Genomic DNA, 19,184 nt, shown 5'->3' on the forward strand with positions numbered 1-19,184 from the left:
GGCAGGTACAGATTACCATATCATTACACAAAACACCGTTAAATTTCTTTTCTTACAAGGTTGATGCCAATCATTCATGTAATGCCTATTCTGGAGGACTCGGCCCGTACCTGTGGTGTAGTGGTTATCACATCCGCCTTACACGAGGAATGTCCCAGGTTCCATCCCTGGCAGGTACAGATTACCATATCATTACACAAAACACCGTTAAATTTCTTTTCTTACAAGGTTGATGCCAATCATTCATGTAATGCCTATTCTGGACGACTCGTCCCGTACCTGTGGTGTAGTGGTTATCACATCCGCCTTACACGAGGAATGTCCCAGGTTCCATCCCTGGCAGGTACAGATTACCATATCATTACACAAAACACCGTTAAATTTCTTTTCTTACAAGGTTGATGCCAATCATTCATGTAATGCCTATTCTGGACGACTCGTCCCGTACCTGTGGTGTAGTGGTTATCGCATCCGCCTTACACGCGGAATGTCCCAGGTTCGATCCCTGGCAGGTACAGATTACCATATCATTACACAAAACACCGTTAAATTTCTTTTCTTACAAGGTTGATGCCAATCATTCATGTAATGCCTATTCTGGAGTACTTGGCCCGTACCTGTGTTGTAGTGGTTATCAGATCCGCATTACACGCGGAATGTCCCAGGTTCGATCCCTGGCAGGTACAGATTACCATATCATTACACAAAACACCGTTAAATTTCTTTTCTTACAAGGTTGATGCCAATCATTCATGTAATGCCTATTCTGGACGACTCGTCCCGTACCTGTGGTGTAGTGGTTATCACATCCGCCTTACACGTGGAATGTCCCAGGTTCGATCCCTGGCAGGTACAGATTACCATATCATTACACAAAACACCGTTAAATTTCTTTTCTTACAAGGTTGATGCCAATCATTCATGTAATGCCTATTCTGGACGACTCGTCCCGTACCTGTGGTGTAGTGGTTATCACATCCGCCTTACACGCGGAATGTCCCAGGTTCGAACCCTGGCAGGTACAGATTACCATATCATCACACAAAACACCGTTAAATTTCTTTTCTTACAAGGTTGATGCCAATCATTCATGTAATGCCTATTCTGGAGGACTCGGCCCGTACCTGTGGTGTAGTGGTTATCACATCCGCCTTGCACGCGGAATGTCCCAGGTTCGATCCCTGGCAGGTACAGATTACTATATAATTACACAAAACATCGTTAAATTTCTTTTCTTACAAGGTTGTTGCCAATCATTCATGTAATGCCTATTCTGGAACACTCGGCCCGTACCTGTGGTGTAGTGGTTATCACATCCGCCTAACACGCGGAATGTCCCAGGTTTGATCCCTGGCAGGTACAGATTACTATATAATTACACAAAACACCGTTAAATTTCTTTTCTTACAAGGTTGTTGCCAATCATTCATGTAATGCCTGTTCTGGAGGACTCGGCCCGTACCTGTGGTGTAGTGGTTATCACATCCGCCTTACACGCGGAATGTCCCAGGTTCGATCCCTGGCAGGTACAGATTACTATATAATTACACAAAACACCGTTAAATTTCTTTTCTTACAAGGTTGTTGCCAATCATTCATGTAATGCCTTTTCTGGAACACTCGGCCCGTACCTGTGGTGTAGTGGTTATCACATCCGCCTAACACGCGGAATGTCCCAGGTTCGATTCCTGGCAGGTACAGATTACTATATAATTACACAACACACCGTTAAACTTCTTCTCTTACAAGGTTGATACCATTCATTCATGTAATGCCTATTCTGGACGACTCGGCCCGTACCTGTGGTGTAGTGGTTATCACATCCGCCTAACAAGCGGAATGTGCCAGGTTCGATCCCTGGCAGGTACAGATTACCATTTCGTTACACAAAACACCGTTAAATTTCTTCTCTTACAAGGTTGATGCCAATCATTCATGTAATGCCTATTCTGGAGGACTCGGCCCGTACCTGTGGTGTAGTGGTTATCACATCCGCCTAACACGCGGAATGTCCCAGGTTTCGATCCGTGGCAGGTACAGATTACCATATCATTACACAAAACACCGTTAATTTTCTTTTCTTACAAGGTTGATGCCAATCATTCATGTAATGCCTGTTCTGGAGGACTCGGCCCGTACCTGTGGTGTAGTGGTTATCACATCCACCTAACACGCGGAATGTCCCAGGTTCGATCCCTGGCAGGTACAGATTACCATTTCGTTACACAAAACACCGTTAAATTTCTTTTCTTACAAGGTTGTTGCCAATCATTCATGTAATGCCTATTCTGAAACACTCGGCCCGTACCTGTGGTGTAGTGGTTATCACATCCGCCTTACACGCGGAATGTCCCAGGTTTCGATCCGTGGCTGGTACAGATTACCATATCATTACACAAAACACCGTTAATTTTCTTTTCTTACAAGGTTGATGCCAATCATTCATGTAATGCCTGTTCTGGAGGACTCGGCCCGTATCGTGGTGTAGTGGTTATCACATCCACCTAACACGCGGAATGTCCCAGGTTCGATCCCTGGCAGGTACAGATTACCATATCATTACACAAAACACCGTTAAATTTCTTTTCTTACATGGTTGATGCCAATCATTCATGAAATGCCTATTCTGGAGGACTCGGCCCGTACCTGTGGTGAAGTGGTTTTCACATCCGCCTTACACGCGGAATGTCCCAGGTTCGATCCCTGGCAGGTACAGATTACTATATAATTACACAAAACACCGTTAAATTTCTTTTCTTACAAGGTTGTTGCCAATCATTCATGTAATGCCTGTTCTGGAGGACTCGGCCCGTACCTGTGGTGTAGTGGTTATCACATCCGCCTAACACGCGGAATGTCCCAGGTTCGATCCCTGGCAGGTACAGATTACCATATCATTACAAAAAACACCGTTAAATTTCTTTTCTTACAAGGTTGATGCCAATCATTCATGTAATGCCTATTCTGGACGACTCGTCCCGTACCAGTGGTGTAGTGGTTATCACATCCGCCTTACACGCGGAATGTCCCAGGTTCGATCCCTGGCAGGTACAGATTACCATATCATTACACAAAACACCGTTAAATTTCTTTTCTTACAAGGTTGATGCCAATCATTCATGTAATGCCTATTCTGGACGACTCGTCCCGTACCTGTGGTGTAGTGGTTATCACATCCGCCTTACACGCGGAATGTCCCAGGTTCGATCCCTGGCAGGTACAGATTACTATATAATTACACAAAACACCGTTAAATTTCTTTTCTTACAAGGTTGTTGCCAATCATTCATGTAATGCCTATTCTGGAACACTCGTCCCGTACCTGTGGTGTAGTGGTTATCACATCCGCCTAACACGCGGAATGTCCCAGGTTCGAACCCTGGCAGGTACAGATTACCATATCATCACACAAAACACCGTTAAATTTCTTTTCTTACAAGGTTGATGCCAATCATTCATGTAATGCCTATTCTGGAGGACACGGCCGGTACCTGTGGTGTAGTGGTTATCACATCCGCTTAGCACGCGGAATGTCCCAGGTTGGATCCCTGGCAGATACAGATTACCATATCATTACAGTAAACACCGTTAAATTTCTTTTCTTACAAGGTTGATGCCAATCATTCATGTAATGCCTGTTCTGGAGGACTCGGCCCGTACCTGTGGTGTAGTTATTATCACATCCGCCTAACACGCGGAATGTCCCAGGTTCGAACCCTGGCAGGTACAGATTACCATATCATTACACAAAACACCGTTAAATTTCTTTTCTTACAAGGTTGATGCCAATCATTCATGTAATGCCTATTCTGGAGGACTCGGCCCGTACCTGTGGTGTAGTGGTTATCACATCCGCCTTACACGAGGAATGTCCCAGGTTCCATCCCTGGCAGGTACAGATTACCATATCATTACACAAAACACCGTTAAATTTCTTTTCTTACAAGGTTGATGCCAATCATTCATGTAATGCCTATTCTGGACGACTCGTCCCGTACCTGTGGTGTAGTGGTTATCACATCCGCCTTACACGCGGAATGTCCCAGGTTCGATCCCTGGCAGGTACAGATTACCATATCATTACACAAAACACCGTTAAATTTCTTTTCTTACAAGGTTGATGCCAATCATTCATGTAATGCCTATTCTGGAGTACTTGGCCCGTACCTGTGTTGTAGTGGTTATCAGATCCGCATTACACGCGGAATGTCCCAGGTTCGATCCCTGGCAGGTACAGATTACCATATCATTACACAAAACACCGTTAAATTTCTTTTCTTACAAGGTTGATGCCAATCATTCATGTAATGCCTATTCTGGACGACTCGTCCCGTACCTGTGGTGTAGTGGTTATCACATCCGCCTTACACGTGGAATGTCCCAGGTTCGATCCCTGGCAGGTACAGATTACCATATCATTACACAAAACACCGTTAAATTTCTTTTCTTACAAGGTTGATGCCAATCATTCATGTAATGCCTGTTCTGGAGGACTCGGCCCGTACCGGTGGTGTAGTGGTTATCACATCCGCCTAACACGCGGAATGTCCCTGGTTCGATCCCTGGCAGGTACAGATTACTATATAATTACACAAAACACCGTTAAATTTCTTTTCTTACAAGGTTGTTGCCAATCATTCATGTAATGCCTATTCTGGAACACTCGGCCCGTACCTGTGGTGTAGTGGTTATCACATCCGCCTAACACGCGGAATGTCCCAGGTTCGATCCCTGGCAGGTACAGATTACTATATAATTACAAAAAACACCGTTAAGTTTCTTTTCTTACAAGGTTGTTGCCAATCATTCATGTAATGCCTATTCTGGAACACTCGGCCCGTACCTGTGGTGTAGTGGTTATCACATCCGCCTTACACGCGGAATGTCCCAGGTCGATCCCTGGCAGGTACAGATTACCATATCATTACACAAAACACCGTTAAATTTTTTTTCTTACAAGGTTGATGCCAATCATTCATGTAATGCCTATTCTGGAGGACACGGCCGGTACCTGTGGTGTAGTGGTTATCACATCCGCTTAACACGCGGAATGTCCCAGGTTCGATCCCTGGCAGGTACAGATTACCATATCATTACACAAAACACCGTTAAATTTCTTTTCTTACAAGGTTGATGCCAATCATTCATGTAATGCCTGTTCTGGAGGACTCGGCCCGTACCTGTGGTGTAGTTATTATCACATCCGCCTAACACGCGGAATGTCCCAGGTTCGATCCCTGGCAGGTACAGATTACCATATCATCACACAAAACACTGTAAAATTTCTTTTCTTACAAGCTTGATGCCAATCATTCATGTAATGCCTGTTCTGGAGGACTCGTCCCGTACCTGTGGTGTAGTGGTTATCACATCCGCCTAACACGCGGAATGTCCCAGGTTCGAACCCTGGCAGGTACAGATTACCATATCATTACACAAAACACCGTTAAATTTCTTTTCTTACAAGCTTGATGCCAATCATTCATGTAACGCCTGTACTGGAGGACTCGGCCCGTACCTGTGGTGTAGTGGTTATCACATCCGCCTAACACGCGGAATGTCCCAGGTTCGAACCCTGGCAGGTACAGATTACCATATCTTTACACAAAACACCGTTAAATTTCTTTTCTTACAAGGTTGATGCCAATCATTCATGTAATGCCTATTCTGGAGGACTCGGCCCGTACCTGTGGTGTAGTGGTTATCACATCCGCCTTACACGCGGAATGTCCCAGGTTCGATCCCTGGCAGGTACAGATTACTATATAATTACACAAAACACCGTTAAATTTCTTTTCTTACAAGGTTGTTGCCAACCATTCATGTAATGCCTGTTCTGGAGGACTCGGCCCGTACCTGTGGTGTAGTGGTTATCACATCCGCCTAATATGCGGAATGTCCCAGGTTCGATCCCTGGTACAGATTACCATATCATTACACAAAACACCGTTAAAATTCTTTTCTTACAAGGTTGATGCCAATCATTCATGTAATGCCTGTTCTGGAGGACTCGGCCCGTACCTGTGGTGTAGTGGTTATCACATCCGCCTAACACGCGGAATGTCCCAGGTTCGATCCCTGGCAGGTACAGATTATCATATCATTACACAAAACACCGTTAAATTTCTTTTCTTACAAGGTTGATGCCAATCATTCATGTAATGCCTATTCTGGACGACTCGTCCCGTACCTGTGGTGTAGTGGTTATCACATCCGCCTTACACGCGGAATGTCCCAGGTTCGATCCCTGGCAGGTACAGATTACCATATCATTACACAAAACACCGTTAAATTTCTTTTCTTACAAGGTTGATGCCAATCATTCATGTAATGCCTGTTCTGGAGGACTCGGCCCGTACCGGTGGTGTAGTGGTTATCACATCCGCCTAACACGCGGAATGTCCCAGGTTCGATCCCTGGCAGGTACAGATTACCATATCATCACACAAAACACCGTCAAATTTCTTTTCTTACAAGCTTGATGCCAATCATTCATGTAATGCCTGTTCTGGAGGACTCGACCCGTACCTGTGGTGTAGTGGTTATCACATCCGCCTAACACGCGGAATGTCCCAGGTTCGATCCCTGGCAGGTACAGATTACCATATCATCACACAAAACACTGTAAAATTTCTTTTCTTACAAGCTTGATGCCAATCATTCATGTAATGCCTGTTCTGGAGGACTCGGCCCGTACCTGTGGTGTAGTGGTTATCACATCCGCCTAACACGCGGAATGTCCCAGGTTCGAACCCTGGCAGGTACAGATTACCATATCATTACACAAAACACCGTTAAATTTCTTTTCTTACAAGCTTGATGCCAATCATTCATGTAACGCCTGTACTGGAGGACTCGGCCCGTACCTGTGGTGTAGTGGTTATCACATCCGCCTAACACGCGGAATGTCCCAGGTTCGAACCCTGGCAGGTACAGATTACCATATCTTTACACAAAACACCGTTAAATTTCTTTTCTTACAAGGTTGATGCCAATCATTCATGTAATGCCTATTCTGGAGGACTCGGCCCGTACCTGTGGTGTAGTGGTTATCACATCCGCCTTACACGCGGAATGTCCCAGGTTCGATCCCTGGCAGGTACAGATTACTATATAATTACACAAAACACCGTTAAATTTCTTTTCTTACAAGGTTGTTGCCAACCATTCATGTAATGCCTGTTCTGGAGGACTCGGCCCGTACCTGTGGTGTAGTGGTTATCACATCCGCCTAATATGCGGAATGTCCCAGGTTCGATCCCTGGCAGGTACAGATTACCATATCATTACACAAAACACCGTTAGAATTCTTTTCTTACAAGGTTGATGCCAATCATTCATGTAATGCCTGTTCTGGAGGACTCGGCCCGTACCTGTGGTGTAGTGGTTATCACATCCGCCTAACACGCGGAATGTCCCAGGTTCGATCCCTGGCAGGTACAGATTATCATATCATTACACAAAACACCGTTAAATTTCTTTTCTTACAAGGTTGATGCCAATCATTCATGTAATGCCTATTCTGGACGACTCGTCCCGTACCTGTGGTGTAGTGGTTATCACATCCGCCTTACACGCGGAATGTCCCAGGTTCGATCCCTGGCAGGTACAGATTACCATATCATTACACAAAACACCGTTAAATTTCTTTTCTTACAAGGTTGATGCCAATCATTCATGTAATGCCTGTTCTGGAGGAAGTGCTGAGAGTCTTCTCCGAGTAGCCGGTCATGCTTTTTCAGAGCTCCCAGCCACGAAAATTTGCATCTTTTCTAGCCGACCCTGTACGTACTAAGTTCGGTATGCCTTCCCTTGGGTGGCCAGCGCAACGGCCGTAGGGAATCGTCTTCAAAATTCTTTTCTTTGGTGATTTCAAAGTGTCATCTAAGTCACGCCGATGAATATTTTTCAAAGAGGAGGGGCACAGTGAATAGCCCCGACTCTTGTGTCTCTTCTGATCTAATTTTGTGCTCCGCTGGTAACCGGAAGTGTATTAAATTATTTTTTAGTGAACTTCTGTTTTTCAGATTTAACATGGACGTTCACGGGAGCCGAGAACTGTGAGTACAATCTTCAATTACGCGAATTTTTCCGTGATAACATGTAATTGTTTGAACTTCACCTTGCCGGCGATTTTTCTACCTTTCATTCAAAACTTTTTTGATGGAAATCGGCTGATAACTTCTGGAGATATTGTTGATTTTGTAAACAGAGTGATTCTAGCAGTTCCTTCCGTTTGTATTGTATAAGGTGTAGAAATAATCTTAAAATCATTTTCGCTCTTTTTTGCATAATTATCAAGTAATATGTTTCTATTGCCAGATTGCCACGGTTTAAAACTAATTCCATGTATATATCTCAAGCCGTTCAGCTGCTACATGTTAAATTTGTCTGCGTATGTACGTTTCCTAATTAGTAGAATTCCGTAATTTCTATGTGTCATTTTGCTGCCTGTTGGTTTCTCTATGTATCTCAATCATACTTCATATTCTGCATGTTTTATTCTGAGGGTCTTTGATATTCTGTGAGTTATTGAAAGTATAATACTAATTGGACATCTCATTAAGGTAGCATCACTGATTTTTGGGTATTTTTTTATCACATTTTTGTATCGAAGGATACTTTCTAATAACCAAACTATTGCTGTGGAAAGTTTTTGGTTTGCAATATATTAACTTGCCGCCAAGTTCTTGCACTGATTTGTTCTGCAATTTTTGTATTTAATTTTCGATATATATTGTCATTTAATGCAGCCAGGCATTGTAATTTTGAAATTCTTGTGATTAGTAGATATGGCCACATTTTTGCTAAGTGAATTTTTGGGGCCCGCTCAATTTTACGAGAAACGTGGAGTAATAATTAAATTGGCTTTTTCATTGGCCAAGATCTGATTTCTAATTAATTTGACGGTATTCCTTGCAATTCGTCACGGCTGAATTTTTGTATCTTTGTGTTGTTTTTTTTTTTAATACCAACTGGTTCATCAGTATTTGCCTTAATTGATTGGTCATTTATGTGTATTATTAACGTTTTTCTTTGGTTCTATGTTTGCTATAATCACATTTTTTGTGTCATTTCATTCACATTTTTCATCTATACATATCTATATATCTATATATATATATATATATATATATATATTTTTTTTTTTTTTTTTGTCAATTTTGGGGGGGCCTCCCTTAATTACTCAGAATTTTCACTAATTGAAATATTGATTTGTGTTAGCCATTTTGGAAGTTGTGCCATTTTCATTTCCAGATGATTTCCGGTCAACCGCTCCCTCCTGTCAGTTGCGAAGCCTCATAAATTGTGAACGTCTTTTCCAACTGTCAGAATATAGAATCATAAATATTGCGCTACATTTTTGCCACCCTTTTACATACTTCTCAGCAGTCAAATTCTTGTCGTAAATAGTGAACATCTCTTCTGTTCCCTTTTTGCATTTGTGTGTGTGGTTTTTTTTTTTTTTTTTCTCTTCTCCCCAGTCAGCTATATATATATTTGCTATGTCTCTATATAGCATTTTGTGTTTTTTTTTTTCCCCTTACTGCCACAAAGAGTAAAAAAGGGGAAAAGAGAAAAACTTGTATTGTGGCCGTTCTATTTCATTTCCCAGTTCATATTTTGATACATTGTATGCATATAATTTTTTTTCGAACCCATTTTGGAATTTTTTGTACTACCTATTAATTAGCCCTGAGAATTGATTCACTCCCTAATTTGGCCTGAGTCTTCGAATAGATAGCACGTGAATCACTGAGCAGTTTGATACCAAACACAACCTGTCTTCAATAATTGGTTGTGCTAATATTTGCATAATTAACTTGCTTACATACAATACTTAATTTGCGTTTTTCTCGTTTACTTTTGAATATGTTTTGATATGTTTTGATGAAAACTTTTTTGTGTTCATATTGTCATTGTCTTTCGATTGCTATTCTGAAATTTTTCCTATTCTTTTTTTGAAGAATTTTGTTAATTGGTTTTTCTGAATTTCCCTCATAACTTTTTAATTCTCTGTTTTGGGGGATAAAACTTGCTACTTTGTACAATATCAGGATACCTATCGTCTCTTGCCATAAAAACTTTTCTGCCTCAACGGTATTAGAGATATAATTCGCTGATTAATTCAGCTAATTAGAGAATATAAGGCAGGTGATATTTTGGATACTTTCTGTCCGATTACCCTGAAACTTGATATTCAGGTTTATACTTGTGATCTATTTCTACTGTACCCACTGAGAATTCTCTAGACTAATAGATCTTGACTTTTTGGCATCGTTGAACTTTTGGACTCTATTAATATGGAACAACCGACTCCAAGTAAGACGATGGTTAAAGATATCACCAAGGACTTGAAAGACATGCAACAACGGTTGAAATATCGTCTTCGTTCCAGTATTAAACCAAGAGTCTTAAACGACACTTTGATTGAACACAAGAAAACACACATGAATCTTATGGATGCTAAGGATTTTAAGGAAGATTCATCTCCATCATTGGAATTTACGATCTACTCATCCTCGGATTCTGAGGTAAATTCTACAACTAATCAGAAAAAAGATCAAGGAGAGATGGATGATGACCTCATGGACACTGAATGTTCATTTTCCCGTCAAGAACAGGATATCTCAGCAACAACTTGTACTAGTTTTTCACTAAATGGACATAGCCCAATTAGCCTGGCAGAATCTTTGACTATTCAGAATTTAATCGATCTTGGGGACAGATGCCATTCAACACCCCAAGACGATACTAGAATCATGCGAAATAAAGACGTGAAGGAAGTTATGCAAGAATTGCTAAATGATGTCATTGCCCAACGCGAAGATGCAAAAACATCACATACAAAACCATCTTCTGAACCTTCGGATACTTTGGCAGCTATTCCTGTACTGGAATGCTCTCGGGATAATACCGAACTAATTGATTCCATTTCTACTTCGATTTTTCCTTCGAAATTTTTCTCTGTTTCTCCTTTCAACAATCAGGTGAACGATCTGATTAAATCTTCTGATAATAAAAAGGAAAAAAGAACTCCCGACCGGAGAGAATGTGATGGAGATATGGCTGAACATCTCGGCAAATCACGCAGGGATTTCTCGTTACATAACAGAGAAATCTTCCGGCAAGAGATTCAAGGAAAGAACACCAAGTCAAACAAAAGTATCCGAAAAAAGCGTAATCTGGAGAAACAGAGTAAACATTTAGCTAAAAACGAACAGGAACCACGGACATCAACTTCCAAAGAATTTAACAACGCTGAACATTTGGATGTCCTTCCACCACAGATGTTCCTAAAAGGCGTGTTCAATATACAAGACTTATTCAGGGAACTTACACAAATTATTAGATACTCCACTGGAGAGGGGAAAAATTTTAAATTTGGAATCCCTACTCTCCAACGGAAAAGAGCCGAGAAAATCCTCGAGATAATTAGCATTTGGGCCATTGGAACACACAACGAGGATTTTCAATATCAGGATCAGGCCACACAGACGACGAATGATGTTCCAAGTTGTCGTGAAGCTCAACAAAACATCCAACAAAACAACACTTTTCTGGTTCACAATCAACATAACCAAACGAGAGACAAAGAAAAAGACTCTACACCAAGCTTATGTACTGAAAAAGATAAAACAAAAGAGACAACATTTTTTCCAAACAGCCTCGACAATCATGTTGTGTGTGAGATGAGGGAAATCTCACCCAAGGTGACGATGGAGTACATCCCACACAAGTCAAAAAACGCAATGCAAGACATTCAAATTTCAGATGCTGAACGTGAGGAGATAAACCAACAGGCTATATCCACACAACCTCTTCCTCAGAGACTTAAGAAGAAGAAAGACAATATTGTAACTAATGAGGTTTCAACTAATAGAGAAAAGGGGGAAGAGACTATCCTACAGCCTAAGGTAAATCGTCAACCTCGTACAGACGAAACAGTGCAAACTCAACGTACAAATCCTGTTCTTTCAGCCATACAGAAAAAGATGTTTGATATGGCCAACTATTGTCCAGGTAATTTGGCAAATACAGTGGTTAACAATTACCGACGACGGGAACGAGACGAAGAGGATCTCTTCAATAAAACTTGGATTGTGGTAGCATCAAAGTCCGCCAGAAAAAGAACTCGACAACAATTCCGACAAGCAACGAGAAAACCGCTTTCAAAGTACAACCAGTCTCAACATCAACAGGGAAACTATTCATTTAGTATCAAGACCAACTTCCAGAATAAATTTCATCGACTGACCCAACCTAGAGTCTTTAATTCGGGAAGTCAGTGGAAATCGCGTACGCCAAGAGAGCTTAACATGGAAAGAAATCAACATACAGTTTTTAAGAAACAACGACTGAAATTAGATCAAGGTTTTGTATCGAACCAATGGAAATATAGGCCTGGTGACCTCTGGTTGCAAACGTACTTCACTCAACCAGAGTATTTCAACAATAAAAAAATCCAGGAAGATCTTTTGGAACAATTGTGGTACGCGTTTTTGGATGACAAAGTTGTCAACACTAAACTTCACAAGAATGGCATATCCATACTTTGTCAATCTCAAATAGCACTGCAAGCCATTCAAGACGAAGTGGCGAATAATTTCAAATTGAAATTTAATATATACACGCTTAATAAAGAATTTTGCTAACTTCAATTTCTATCGTCATTCTACCATCCAATTCTACAAGTCCAATTCAAATTTTCTTATGGCCAGTGTTTTTAAAGTACTTCAATTTAACGCAAATAAATGCAGAAATGCAATGGCACTTCTCTCCCTCCAGGCTGCAAAAAACTCTTGGGATATTTTGCTCCTACAAGAGCCGTTGGTTGGAAACAACAAATTACGCGAAATTCCAGCACATTGGCAGAATTGGATATCAAGAAATAATAAAGCTGCTATTGTGCTGACGAACAAAAACATCATTGGAGGAGTCTTTGCAATCTTGGACAACTGTGTAGCCATCAAAGTCAGCACACACAAAGAAGAGGTTACATTCGTATCAGCGTATTCCTCTCCATCCCAAAAACTGGAAGATACAATACTTGAACTTAATTTTATCTGCAATAAGGCTAAATCATCCCCGATTTTCATCTCTGCAGACTTAAACGCCCACCACCAGAGCTGGGGATACAAGGATATTAATGCACGAGGCTGGACTTTGTTAGATTTCACCCGAGCAAATCACCTGATTTTTCACAACGACAAATCAACCACATATGAGCATTATGGAGCTACCGGAGCACCGGATGTCTCCCTCTCAAACAGCCTCCCACCCTTGGATAACATTCATTGGCATGTTAGAAAAGAAGATGTGACACACAGCCCGCATTTCTTCATAGAAATCTCAATCCACGAATCCCCAACTCTGAACTTCACTACAAAATTCTCAAATTCTCGTCGTCGTATCCTAAGATTTCTCGATGCTCTTCAAGAAAATTTTGGAGCCCACGAACTGGATATTCGGGAGGCTCAGGATAGACACCATCTCGATCTGGCTACTAACCGTCTTTTCGATACCATCACATCCAAGGGGAATAAATTTCTCCGAGTTTCCAGAGCCAGGAAGAATTATTTCGACAATTGGTGGTGTAAGGAACTCGAAGTAGCCCGAAGAAAAACAAGAGCTAGCAAAAAGAAGTTTCTTAGAGCAAATGATGATAACAGAGAAGTCCTAAGAATAATTTTCCATCGAAACAGAGCAATTTACTCAAAGCTCATTCGGAAATATAAGAAAAACTCCTGGGAAAAATTCTGCACCTTGGCCACAGATCCCTTTGGGACTTTTTATAAGGCCACGGTGAAACATTCATCTTTTTCTCCACAAATTTTTGTATCACCGGATCAAAATCTTTCCATACGGGAACAGGCAAAACTTCAACTTCAACATTTCTTCCCGAATGGCTCAGAAAATCATCAGGACTCTTCATCTGACTCTACACGACAAAATTTTCACCAAAACGTCTTCTATCCGGATACGAATGAAATTTCATTCGGAGAGGTGTGGAGGATAGCTTCATTTCTTAACAAAAAGAAGGCACCAGGAATCGACGCAATTAATAACGTTGTCCTTCAGGCTCTGTTGAAACGTTTTCCGACGATCTTTACTCTTCTCTTCAATAAATGCATCCAGCTCTCATACTTCCCACGGCATTTCAAGAAGAGTCATGTCCTCTTCTTCCTTAAAAAGGACAGAGATCCTTCATATGCTCCGTCATATCGACCGATCCACCTTTTGTCGACAATTGGCAAACTTTTGGAAAAAGTTATATGTCAACGCATCTCATACTATTTGGACAAATCTAATGTACTCAGCCCTTATCAATTTGGCTTCAGACACGGAAGATCCACTGAGCAGGCGATGATGGCTATTAAAAACGAAATACTATGCCAAAAATCCAAACGCCATAATATCGCCATCATAACATTGGATATCCAAGGGGCGTTTGATAATATTAATCATAATATCATCACATCTCAACTTCATAATCTTCCAATTCCTACAAACCTAGCTGACATGATGACCAGTATTCTGAGTGATCGCACAGTGCAAATCGATACACCTGAGGGTCCAGTTCTCCATACAATCACAAAAGGTTGTCCTCAGGGGTCATGTTCTGGACCTTTACTTTGGAACATTTTTATCAATGATCTTTTGCAGCAAAACTGGCCAAAGAATGTAAAGGTTCAAGCATACGCTGATGATTTAATCGTGATTGTTTCAGGACCAGCCGTGGAAAGAACGGGCACTACAGCGACAATCACCTTAAATTCCATCAACACCTGGCTTCAACAAAGGGATCTAAAAATAGCAGCGGAAAAAACATCCTTCCTCTGGATCTCGTCAAAACGACCTCCATCAATTAAGATTGGAAATCAATTCATAAAGAAAAAATCCCAGGTTAAAATTCTTGGAGTTATTTTTGACGATCAACTCAACTGGTACGGCCACATAGCAGAAATATCAAACAAAATTAATGCTCTTCTACCAAAACTTTGGTGCTCGGCAGGCAAGAACTGGGGCATTAATATGCAAATGAGAAGAACTTTGTACCTCGCGGTTGCTCAAAGAATCATCGTGTATGGAGCAGTCATTTGGGGAGCACACCTCACTGAAGAGCAGGGTCGCCGGATTGATTCCATCCAAAGAGGTTGTCTCCTGTATATTTTGAAGGCGTACTCAACATCTCCTACAAATGCGCTCCAGGTAGTGACGGGGCTCCCTCCACTGAGGCTATTTGTTGAGTTCGAGGCCAAAAAAGGTCTTCTGTGTAGGAATAAGACAAACATCCAACTTCAAAACGGTACATTTGTAGGACATCTTCAACTCCAGAGTAATGTAACGGGTTGGACAGAACATCCAGCAATTTCTCCAACTGACGTACAAATTTCCACAATTTCATCAGAAGACAGAATAACCTCAGTTGATGATGAAATTTCAATCTACACTGACGGCTCCAAGACGGAAAGTGGTGTGGCCGCTGCATTTGTAATCTACAAGGCAAATGACATTTTGTTCCGATGGTCGTGTAAACTCCATAGTAACAATACAGTTTTCCAATCGGAACTTTTTGCCATTTACATGGCATGCAGAAAAGCAATGGAGCTCGGTGGAAAAACTACTATATTTTCAGACTCACTCTCATCCTTACACGCGGTCAAGGATCCCCTCTCAAGACATCTGGTTGCAAGACAGGTCAGATCCTCCTTGTGTGCCAGCCCGAATATTAGTCTGGCATGGATAAAGGCTCACACTGGTACTCGGGGAAATGAGGAGGCTGACATCATGGCAAAATCTACAACAGAAAGAGAATCTTCAGACTTTTCACTATTTCTTCCCAAATCTTGGGCTACGGGAATCCTGAAGAACGAAATGATGGACAAATGGCAATACAGATGGTCTAATGAGAGAAAAACAGGACGTAAAATCTTCGCTCTCATTCCTACAGTCAAGGCCAAATTAAGGAGATGGACCAGAGAAATGTTTCTCTTCTTCTCAGAACACGGTCCATTTCCTTCTTATTTAGCTAGATTCCATCGAAGAACGGACAAATGTAGGTGTGGTGAGGAAGGCACAGTATTACACTACGCCACGTCATGTCCTCTTACAAAAGCTTATCACGTCTCTTCTCCACCTGTCAATGTACATCAGTGGAAATTGCATCTTCTTGGGAACCAAGAATTCCATCGAAAGATCAATAAATTAATTAACTACATAGAAAACAATGAAGACCATATCATCGTTCCTAGACCGAATGGTGCAGAAAACCGGATTGAGATGCAAGACTCCTGCTCTGACTCGGACTATGAACCCTAAATAATTTAATATTAAGAAAAGGGGAAGGGAAGGGGGGAAAAAAAAAAAGAAAAAAAGGGGGAAAAAAAAAAAAAAAGGGAAAAAAGTCATAAACATGAACAATGAAGTTCGTCATTGCCATTGTCATCATTTTCACAATAACATTTGAACAATGATGTTTCGTAAGAATTTCCATTGAAATGTATGTATAATTTTCAATCTTTTGTGTATTGCTTCATACTGTTTTTGCCATATATAGCTGTGGTTTTTTTTTTTTTTTTTTTTTTTTCATTATGTTAATTGAAAATTGTTGTATAAATCCTGCATTTGTCGGTTTCATTGGACTTGTATAAATTCCCATAGATTTGTCTTAAAAGTTTCTGATTGATTAGGACATTGATGTTTTGCATGGACATTGCTTTTGTGCATGCGAATTTCCACTGCCTGACTCGTCGGGGAAAAACTGACAGAGACTAATATTTTGTATGATTCCAATTGATCGGCATTGAAAACTACTGATGGACGACTGTCATCACATTCGGTCCCTTCCGTTCCTTGGAACTGTGAAACTGTCATACTGTTCTGTGGAATCATATATATATATTCGCTTTATCCTTCGCTTTATCCTAAGTCTGTTTATAATATCGCAGATTTTTGTATGTATGAATGAATGCTTTTTGTGCTCTTGTTTCAGCTATCGGACTTCCAGCGAGAAGAGACAACAGTGGAGTGGCGTGGATCCCCGGTGGGGGTGAATCCCGCGGCTTGAGTCGGGGATACCCGCTGAGCCCGGATACTCGAAGAGTTTTTCCAGCATGGCCCAGCCGCAAGGTAAACTGCTTATATCCCGCAAGGGACAGAGCGGGGGCCATGTTTGGTGTTGGTGTTCTGGAGGACTCGGCCCGTACCGGTGGTGTAGTGGTTATCACATCCGCCTAACACGCGGAATGTCCCAGGTTCGATCCCTGGCAGGTACAGATTACCATATCATCACACAAAACACTGTCAAATTTCTTTTCTTACAAGCTTGATGCCAATCATTCATGTAATGCCTGTTCTGGAGGACTCGGCCCGTACCTGTGGTGTAGTGGTTATCACATCCGCCTAACACGCGGAATGTCCCAGGTTCGATCCCTGGCAGGTACAGATTACTATATAATTACACAAAACACCGTTAAATTTCTTTTCTTACAAGGTTGTTGCCAATCATTCATGTAATGCCTATTCTGGAACACTCGGCCCGTACCTGTGGTGTAGTGGTTATCACATCCGCCTAACACGCGGAATGTCCCAGGTTCGATCCCTGGCAGGTACAGATTACCATTTCGTTACACAAAACACCGTTAAATTTCTTCTCTTACAAGGTTGATGCCAATCATTCATGTAATGCCTATTCTGGAGGACTCGGCCCGTACCTGTGGTGTAGTGGTTATCACATCCGCCTTACACGAGGAATGTCCCAGGTTCGATCCCTGGCAGGTACAGATTACCATATCATTACACAAAACACCGTTAAATTTCTTTTCTTACATGGTTGATGCCAATCATTCATGTAATGCCTATTCTGGACGACTTGTCCCGTACCTGTGGTGTAGTGGTTATCACATCCGCCTTACACGCGGAATGTCCCAGGTTCGATCCCTGGCAGGTACAGATTACCATATCATTACACAAAACACCGTTAAATTTCTTTTCTTACAAGTTGATGCCAATCATTCATGTAATGCCTATTCTGGAGTACTTGGCCCGTACCTGTGTTGTAGTGGTTATCAGATCCGCATTACACACGGAATGTCCCAGGTTCGATCCCTGGCAGGTACAGATTACCATATCATTACACAAAACACCGTTAAATTTCTTTTCTTACAAGGTTGATGCCAATCATTCATGTAATGCCTATTCTGGACGACTCGTCCCGTACCTGTGGTGTAGTGGTTATCACATCCGCCTTACACACGGAATGTCCCAGGTTCGATCCCTGGCAGGTACAGATTACCATATCATTACACAAAACACCGTTAAATTTCTTTTCTTACAAGGTTGATGCCAATCATTCATGTAATGCCTGTTCTGGAGGGCTCGCCCGTACCGGTGGTGTAGTGGTTATCACATCCGCCTAACACGCGGAATGTCCCAGGTTCGATCCCTGGCAGGTACAGATTACTATATAATTACACAAAACACCGTTAAATTTCTTTTCTTACAAGGTTGATGCCAATCATTCATGTAATGCCTATTCTGGAGGACACGGCCGGTACCTGTGGTGTAGTGGTTATCACATCCGCTTAGCACGCGGAATGTCCCAGGTTGGATCCCTGGCAGGTACAGATTACCATATCATTACAGTAAACACCGTTAAATTTCTTTTCTTACAAGGTTGATGCCAATCATTCATGTAATGCCTGTTCTGGAGGACTCGGCCCGTACCTGTGGTGTAGTGGTTATCACATCCGCCTAACACGCGGAATGTCCCAGGTTCGAACCCTGGCAGGTACAGATTACCATATCATTACACAAAACACCGTTAAATTTCTTTTCTTACAAGGTTGATGCCAATCATTCATGTAATGCCTGTTCTGGAGGACTCGGCCCGTACCGGTGGTGTAGTGGTTATCACATCCGCCTAACACGCGGAATGTCCCAGGTTCGATCCCTGGCAGGTACAGATTACCATATCATCACACAAAACACTGTCAAATTTCTTTTCTTACAAGCTTGATGCCAATCATTCATGTAATGCCTGTTCTGGAGGACTCGGCCCGTACCTGTGGTGTATTGGTTATCACATCCGCCTAACACGCGGAATGTCCCAGGTTCGATCCCTGGCAGGTACAGATTACTATATAATTACACAAAACACCGTTAAATTTCTTTTCTTACAA

At 41.7% G+C, this 19,184-nt stretch overlaps 50 non-coding genes across 50 annotated transcripts; all 50 read left to right on the forward strand.

Moving 5' to 3' along the window:
* Positions 1-106: 106 nt before the first annotated feature.
* On the forward strand, positions 107-179 carry TRNAV-UAC (transfer RNA valine (anticodon UAC)). Its single transcript has one exon. It is a non-coding gene; the product is annotated as a tRNA-Val (tRNA).
* A 96-nt stretch (positions 180-275) lies between these two features.
* Positions 276-348, forward strand: TRNAV-UAC (transfer RNA valine (anticodon UAC)). The gene has a single exon. It is a non-coding gene; the product is annotated as a tRNA-Val (tRNA).
* A 96-nt stretch (positions 349-444) lies between these two features.
* Positions 445-517, forward strand: TRNAV-UAC (transfer RNA valine (anticodon UAC)). Its single transcript has one exon. It is a non-coding gene; the product is annotated as a tRNA-Val (tRNA).
* A 96-nt stretch (positions 518-613) lies between these two features.
* TRNAV-UAC (transfer RNA valine (anticodon UAC)) lies at positions 614-686 on the forward strand. Its single transcript has one exon. It is a non-coding gene; the product is annotated as a tRNA-Val (tRNA).
* A 96-nt stretch (positions 687-782) lies between these two features.
* On the forward strand, positions 783-855 carry TRNAV-UAC (transfer RNA valine (anticodon UAC)). Its single transcript has one exon. It is a non-coding gene; the product is annotated as a tRNA-Val (tRNA).
* Positions 856-951: 96 nt separating this feature from the next.
* Positions 952-1,024, forward strand: TRNAV-UAC (transfer RNA valine (anticodon UAC)). The gene has a single exon. It is a non-coding gene; the product is annotated as a tRNA-Val (tRNA).
* A 96-nt stretch (positions 1,025-1,120) lies between these two features.
* TRNAA-UGC (transfer RNA alanine (anticodon UGC)) lies at positions 1,121-1,193 on the forward strand. Its single transcript has one exon. It is a non-coding gene; the product is annotated as a tRNA-Ala (tRNA).
* Positions 1,194-1,289: 96 nt separating this feature from the next.
* On the forward strand, positions 1,290-1,362 carry TRNAV-AAC (transfer RNA valine (anticodon AAC)). Its single transcript has one exon. It is a non-coding gene; the product is annotated as a tRNA-Val (tRNA).
* A 96-nt stretch (positions 1,363-1,458) lies between these two features.
* On the forward strand, positions 1,459-1,531 carry TRNAV-UAC (transfer RNA valine (anticodon UAC)). Its single transcript has one exon. It is a non-coding gene; the product is annotated as a tRNA-Val (tRNA).
* Positions 1,532-1,627: 96 nt separating this feature from the next.
* Positions 1,628-1,700, forward strand: TRNAV-AAC (transfer RNA valine (anticodon AAC)). Its single transcript has one exon. It is a non-coding gene; the product is annotated as a tRNA-Val (tRNA).
* A 96-nt stretch (positions 1,701-1,796) lies between these two features.
* Positions 1,797-1,869, forward strand: TRNAV-AAC (transfer RNA valine (anticodon AAC)). The gene has a single exon. It is a non-coding gene; the product is annotated as a tRNA-Val (tRNA).
* Positions 1,870-2,135: 266 nt separating this feature from the next.
* TRNAV-AAC (transfer RNA valine (anticodon AAC)) lies at positions 2,136-2,208 on the forward strand. Its single transcript has one exon. It is a non-coding gene; the product is annotated as a tRNA-Val (tRNA).
* A 96-nt stretch (positions 2,209-2,304) lies between these two features.
* TRNAV-UAC (transfer RNA valine (anticodon UAC)) lies at positions 2,305-2,378 on the forward strand. The gene has a single exon. It is a non-coding gene; the product is annotated as a tRNA-Val (tRNA).
* A 264-nt stretch (positions 2,379-2,642) lies between these two features.
* Positions 2,643-2,715, forward strand: TRNAV-UAC (transfer RNA valine (anticodon UAC)). Its single transcript has one exon. It is a non-coding gene; the product is annotated as a tRNA-Val (tRNA).
* Positions 2,716-2,811: 96 nt separating this feature from the next.
* On the forward strand, positions 2,812-2,884 carry TRNAV-AAC (transfer RNA valine (anticodon AAC)). Its single transcript has one exon. It is a non-coding gene; the product is annotated as a tRNA-Val (tRNA).
* A 96-nt stretch (positions 2,885-2,980) lies between these two features.
* Positions 2,981-3,053, forward strand: TRNAV-UAC (transfer RNA valine (anticodon UAC)). Its single transcript has one exon. It is a non-coding gene; the product is annotated as a tRNA-Val (tRNA).
* A 96-nt stretch (positions 3,054-3,149) lies between these two features.
* TRNAV-UAC (transfer RNA valine (anticodon UAC)) lies at positions 3,150-3,222 on the forward strand. Its single transcript has one exon. It is a non-coding gene; the product is annotated as a tRNA-Val (tRNA).
* Positions 3,223-3,318: 96 nt separating this feature from the next.
* On the forward strand, positions 3,319-3,391 carry TRNAV-AAC (transfer RNA valine (anticodon AAC)). Its single transcript has one exon. It is a non-coding gene; the product is annotated as a tRNA-Val (tRNA).
* A 96-nt stretch (positions 3,392-3,487) lies between these two features.
* On the forward strand, positions 3,488-3,560 carry TRNAA-AGC (transfer RNA alanine (anticodon AGC)). The gene has a single exon. It is a non-coding gene; the product is annotated as a tRNA-Ala (tRNA).
* Positions 3,561-3,825: 265 nt separating this feature from the next.
* On the forward strand, positions 3,826-3,898 carry TRNAV-UAC (transfer RNA valine (anticodon UAC)). The gene has a single exon. It is a non-coding gene; the product is annotated as a tRNA-Val (tRNA).
* A 96-nt stretch (positions 3,899-3,994) lies between these two features.
* Positions 3,995-4,067, forward strand: TRNAV-UAC (transfer RNA valine (anticodon UAC)). The gene has a single exon. It is a non-coding gene; the product is annotated as a tRNA-Val (tRNA).
* Positions 4,068-4,163: 96 nt separating this feature from the next.
* Positions 4,164-4,236, forward strand: TRNAV-UAC (transfer RNA valine (anticodon UAC)). Its single transcript has one exon. It is a non-coding gene; the product is annotated as a tRNA-Val (tRNA).
* Positions 4,237-4,332: 96 nt separating this feature from the next.
* On the forward strand, positions 4,333-4,405 carry TRNAV-UAC (transfer RNA valine (anticodon UAC)). The gene has a single exon. It is a non-coding gene; the product is annotated as a tRNA-Val (tRNA).
* Positions 4,406-4,670: 265 nt separating this feature from the next.
* Positions 4,671-4,743, forward strand: TRNAV-AAC (transfer RNA valine (anticodon AAC)). The gene has a single exon. It is a non-coding gene; the product is annotated as a tRNA-Val (tRNA).
* A 96-nt stretch (positions 4,744-4,839) lies between these two features.
* Positions 4,840-4,911, forward strand: TRNAV-UAC (transfer RNA valine (anticodon UAC)). Its single transcript has one exon. It is a non-coding gene; the product is annotated as a tRNA-Val (tRNA).
* A 96-nt stretch (positions 4,912-5,007) lies between these two features.
* On the forward strand, positions 5,008-5,080 carry TRNAV-AAC (transfer RNA valine (anticodon AAC)). Its single transcript has one exon. It is a non-coding gene; the product is annotated as a tRNA-Val (tRNA).
* Positions 5,081-5,345: 265 nt separating this feature from the next.
* TRNAV-AAC (transfer RNA valine (anticodon AAC)) lies at positions 5,346-5,418 on the forward strand. Its single transcript has one exon. It is a non-coding gene; the product is annotated as a tRNA-Val (tRNA).
* Positions 5,419-5,514: 96 nt separating this feature from the next.
* TRNAV-AAC (transfer RNA valine (anticodon AAC)) lies at positions 5,515-5,587 on the forward strand. Its single transcript has one exon. It is a non-coding gene; the product is annotated as a tRNA-Val (tRNA).
* A 96-nt stretch (positions 5,588-5,683) lies between these two features.
* On the forward strand, positions 5,684-5,756 carry TRNAV-UAC (transfer RNA valine (anticodon UAC)). The gene has a single exon. It is a non-coding gene; the product is annotated as a tRNA-Val (tRNA).
* Positions 5,757-6,017: 261 nt separating this feature from the next.
* On the forward strand, positions 6,018-6,090 carry TRNAV-AAC (transfer RNA valine (anticodon AAC)). The gene has a single exon. It is a non-coding gene; the product is annotated as a tRNA-Val (tRNA).
* Positions 6,091-6,186: 96 nt separating this feature from the next.
* Positions 6,187-6,259, forward strand: TRNAV-UAC (transfer RNA valine (anticodon UAC)). The gene has a single exon. It is a non-coding gene; the product is annotated as a tRNA-Val (tRNA).
* Positions 6,260-6,355: 96 nt separating this feature from the next.
* TRNAV-AAC (transfer RNA valine (anticodon AAC)) lies at positions 6,356-6,428 on the forward strand. The gene has a single exon. It is a non-coding gene; the product is annotated as a tRNA-Val (tRNA).
* A 96-nt stretch (positions 6,429-6,524) lies between these two features.
* TRNAV-AAC (transfer RNA valine (anticodon AAC)) lies at positions 6,525-6,597 on the forward strand. Its single transcript has one exon. It is a non-coding gene; the product is annotated as a tRNA-Val (tRNA).
* Positions 6,598-6,693: 96 nt separating this feature from the next.
* Positions 6,694-6,766, forward strand: TRNAV-AAC (transfer RNA valine (anticodon AAC)). Its single transcript has one exon. It is a non-coding gene; the product is annotated as a tRNA-Val (tRNA).
* Positions 6,767-6,862: 96 nt separating this feature from the next.
* Positions 6,863-6,935, forward strand: TRNAV-AAC (transfer RNA valine (anticodon AAC)). Its single transcript has one exon. It is a non-coding gene; the product is annotated as a tRNA-Val (tRNA).
* A 96-nt stretch (positions 6,936-7,031) lies between these two features.
* TRNAV-UAC (transfer RNA valine (anticodon UAC)) lies at positions 7,032-7,104 on the forward strand. The gene has a single exon. It is a non-coding gene; the product is annotated as a tRNA-Val (tRNA).
* A 96-nt stretch (positions 7,105-7,200) lies between these two features.
* TRNAI-AAU (transfer RNA isoleucine (anticodon AAU)) lies at positions 7,201-7,273 on the forward strand. Its single transcript has one exon. It is a non-coding gene; the product is annotated as a tRNA-Ile (tRNA).
* A 96-nt stretch (positions 7,274-7,369) lies between these two features.
* On the forward strand, positions 7,370-7,442 carry TRNAV-AAC (transfer RNA valine (anticodon AAC)). The gene has a single exon. It is a non-coding gene; the product is annotated as a tRNA-Val (tRNA).
* A 96-nt stretch (positions 7,443-7,538) lies between these two features.
* TRNAV-UAC (transfer RNA valine (anticodon UAC)) lies at positions 7,539-7,611 on the forward strand. The gene has a single exon. It is a non-coding gene; the product is annotated as a tRNA-Val (tRNA).
* Positions 7,612-17,206: 9,595 nt separating this feature from the next.
* Positions 17,207-17,279, forward strand: TRNAV-AAC (transfer RNA valine (anticodon AAC)). Its single transcript has one exon. It is a non-coding gene; the product is annotated as a tRNA-Val (tRNA).
* A 96-nt stretch (positions 17,280-17,375) lies between these two features.
* On the forward strand, positions 17,376-17,448 carry TRNAV-AAC (transfer RNA valine (anticodon AAC)). The gene has a single exon. It is a non-coding gene; the product is annotated as a tRNA-Val (tRNA).
* Positions 17,449-17,544: 96 nt separating this feature from the next.
* TRNAV-AAC (transfer RNA valine (anticodon AAC)) lies at positions 17,545-17,617 on the forward strand. The gene has a single exon. It is a non-coding gene; the product is annotated as a tRNA-Val (tRNA).
* Positions 17,618-17,713: 96 nt separating this feature from the next.
* Positions 17,714-17,786, forward strand: TRNAV-UAC (transfer RNA valine (anticodon UAC)). The gene has a single exon. It is a non-coding gene; the product is annotated as a tRNA-Val (tRNA).
* Positions 17,787-17,882: 96 nt separating this feature from the next.
* On the forward strand, positions 17,883-17,955 carry TRNAV-UAC (transfer RNA valine (anticodon UAC)). Its single transcript has one exon. It is a non-coding gene; the product is annotated as a tRNA-Val (tRNA).
* A 264-nt stretch (positions 17,956-18,219) lies between these two features.
* On the forward strand, positions 18,220-18,292 carry TRNAV-UAC (transfer RNA valine (anticodon UAC)). Its single transcript has one exon. It is a non-coding gene; the product is annotated as a tRNA-Val (tRNA).
* A 95-nt stretch (positions 18,293-18,387) lies between these two features.
* TRNAV-AAC (transfer RNA valine (anticodon AAC)) lies at positions 18,388-18,460 on the forward strand. The gene has a single exon. It is a non-coding gene; the product is annotated as a tRNA-Val (tRNA).
* Positions 18,461-18,556: 96 nt separating this feature from the next.
* TRNAA-AGC (transfer RNA alanine (anticodon AGC)) lies at positions 18,557-18,629 on the forward strand. Its single transcript has one exon. It is a non-coding gene; the product is annotated as a tRNA-Ala (tRNA).
* Positions 18,630-18,725: 96 nt separating this feature from the next.
* On the forward strand, positions 18,726-18,798 carry TRNAV-AAC (transfer RNA valine (anticodon AAC)). Its single transcript has one exon. It is a non-coding gene; the product is annotated as a tRNA-Val (tRNA).
* Positions 18,799-18,894: 96 nt separating this feature from the next.
* On the forward strand, positions 18,895-18,967 carry TRNAV-AAC (transfer RNA valine (anticodon AAC)). The gene has a single exon. It is a non-coding gene; the product is annotated as a tRNA-Val (tRNA).
* Positions 18,968-19,063: 96 nt separating this feature from the next.
* Positions 19,064-19,136, forward strand: TRNAV-AAC (transfer RNA valine (anticodon AAC)). Its single transcript has one exon. It is a non-coding gene; the product is annotated as a tRNA-Val (tRNA).
* The last annotated feature ends 48 nt before the right edge of the window (positions 19,137-19,184 follow it).

This window comes from Pholcus phalangioides, unplaced genomic scaffold (genome assembly GCF_987345545.1).
Source record: "Pholcus phalangioides strain wild (caught in Gottingen) unplaced genomic scaffold, Ppha-v1.0 ptg000032l_1, whole genome shotgun sequence".
Taxonomy (NCBI): Eukaryota; Metazoa; Arthropoda; class Arachnida; order Araneae; family Pholcidae; genus Pholcus; species Pholcus phalangioides.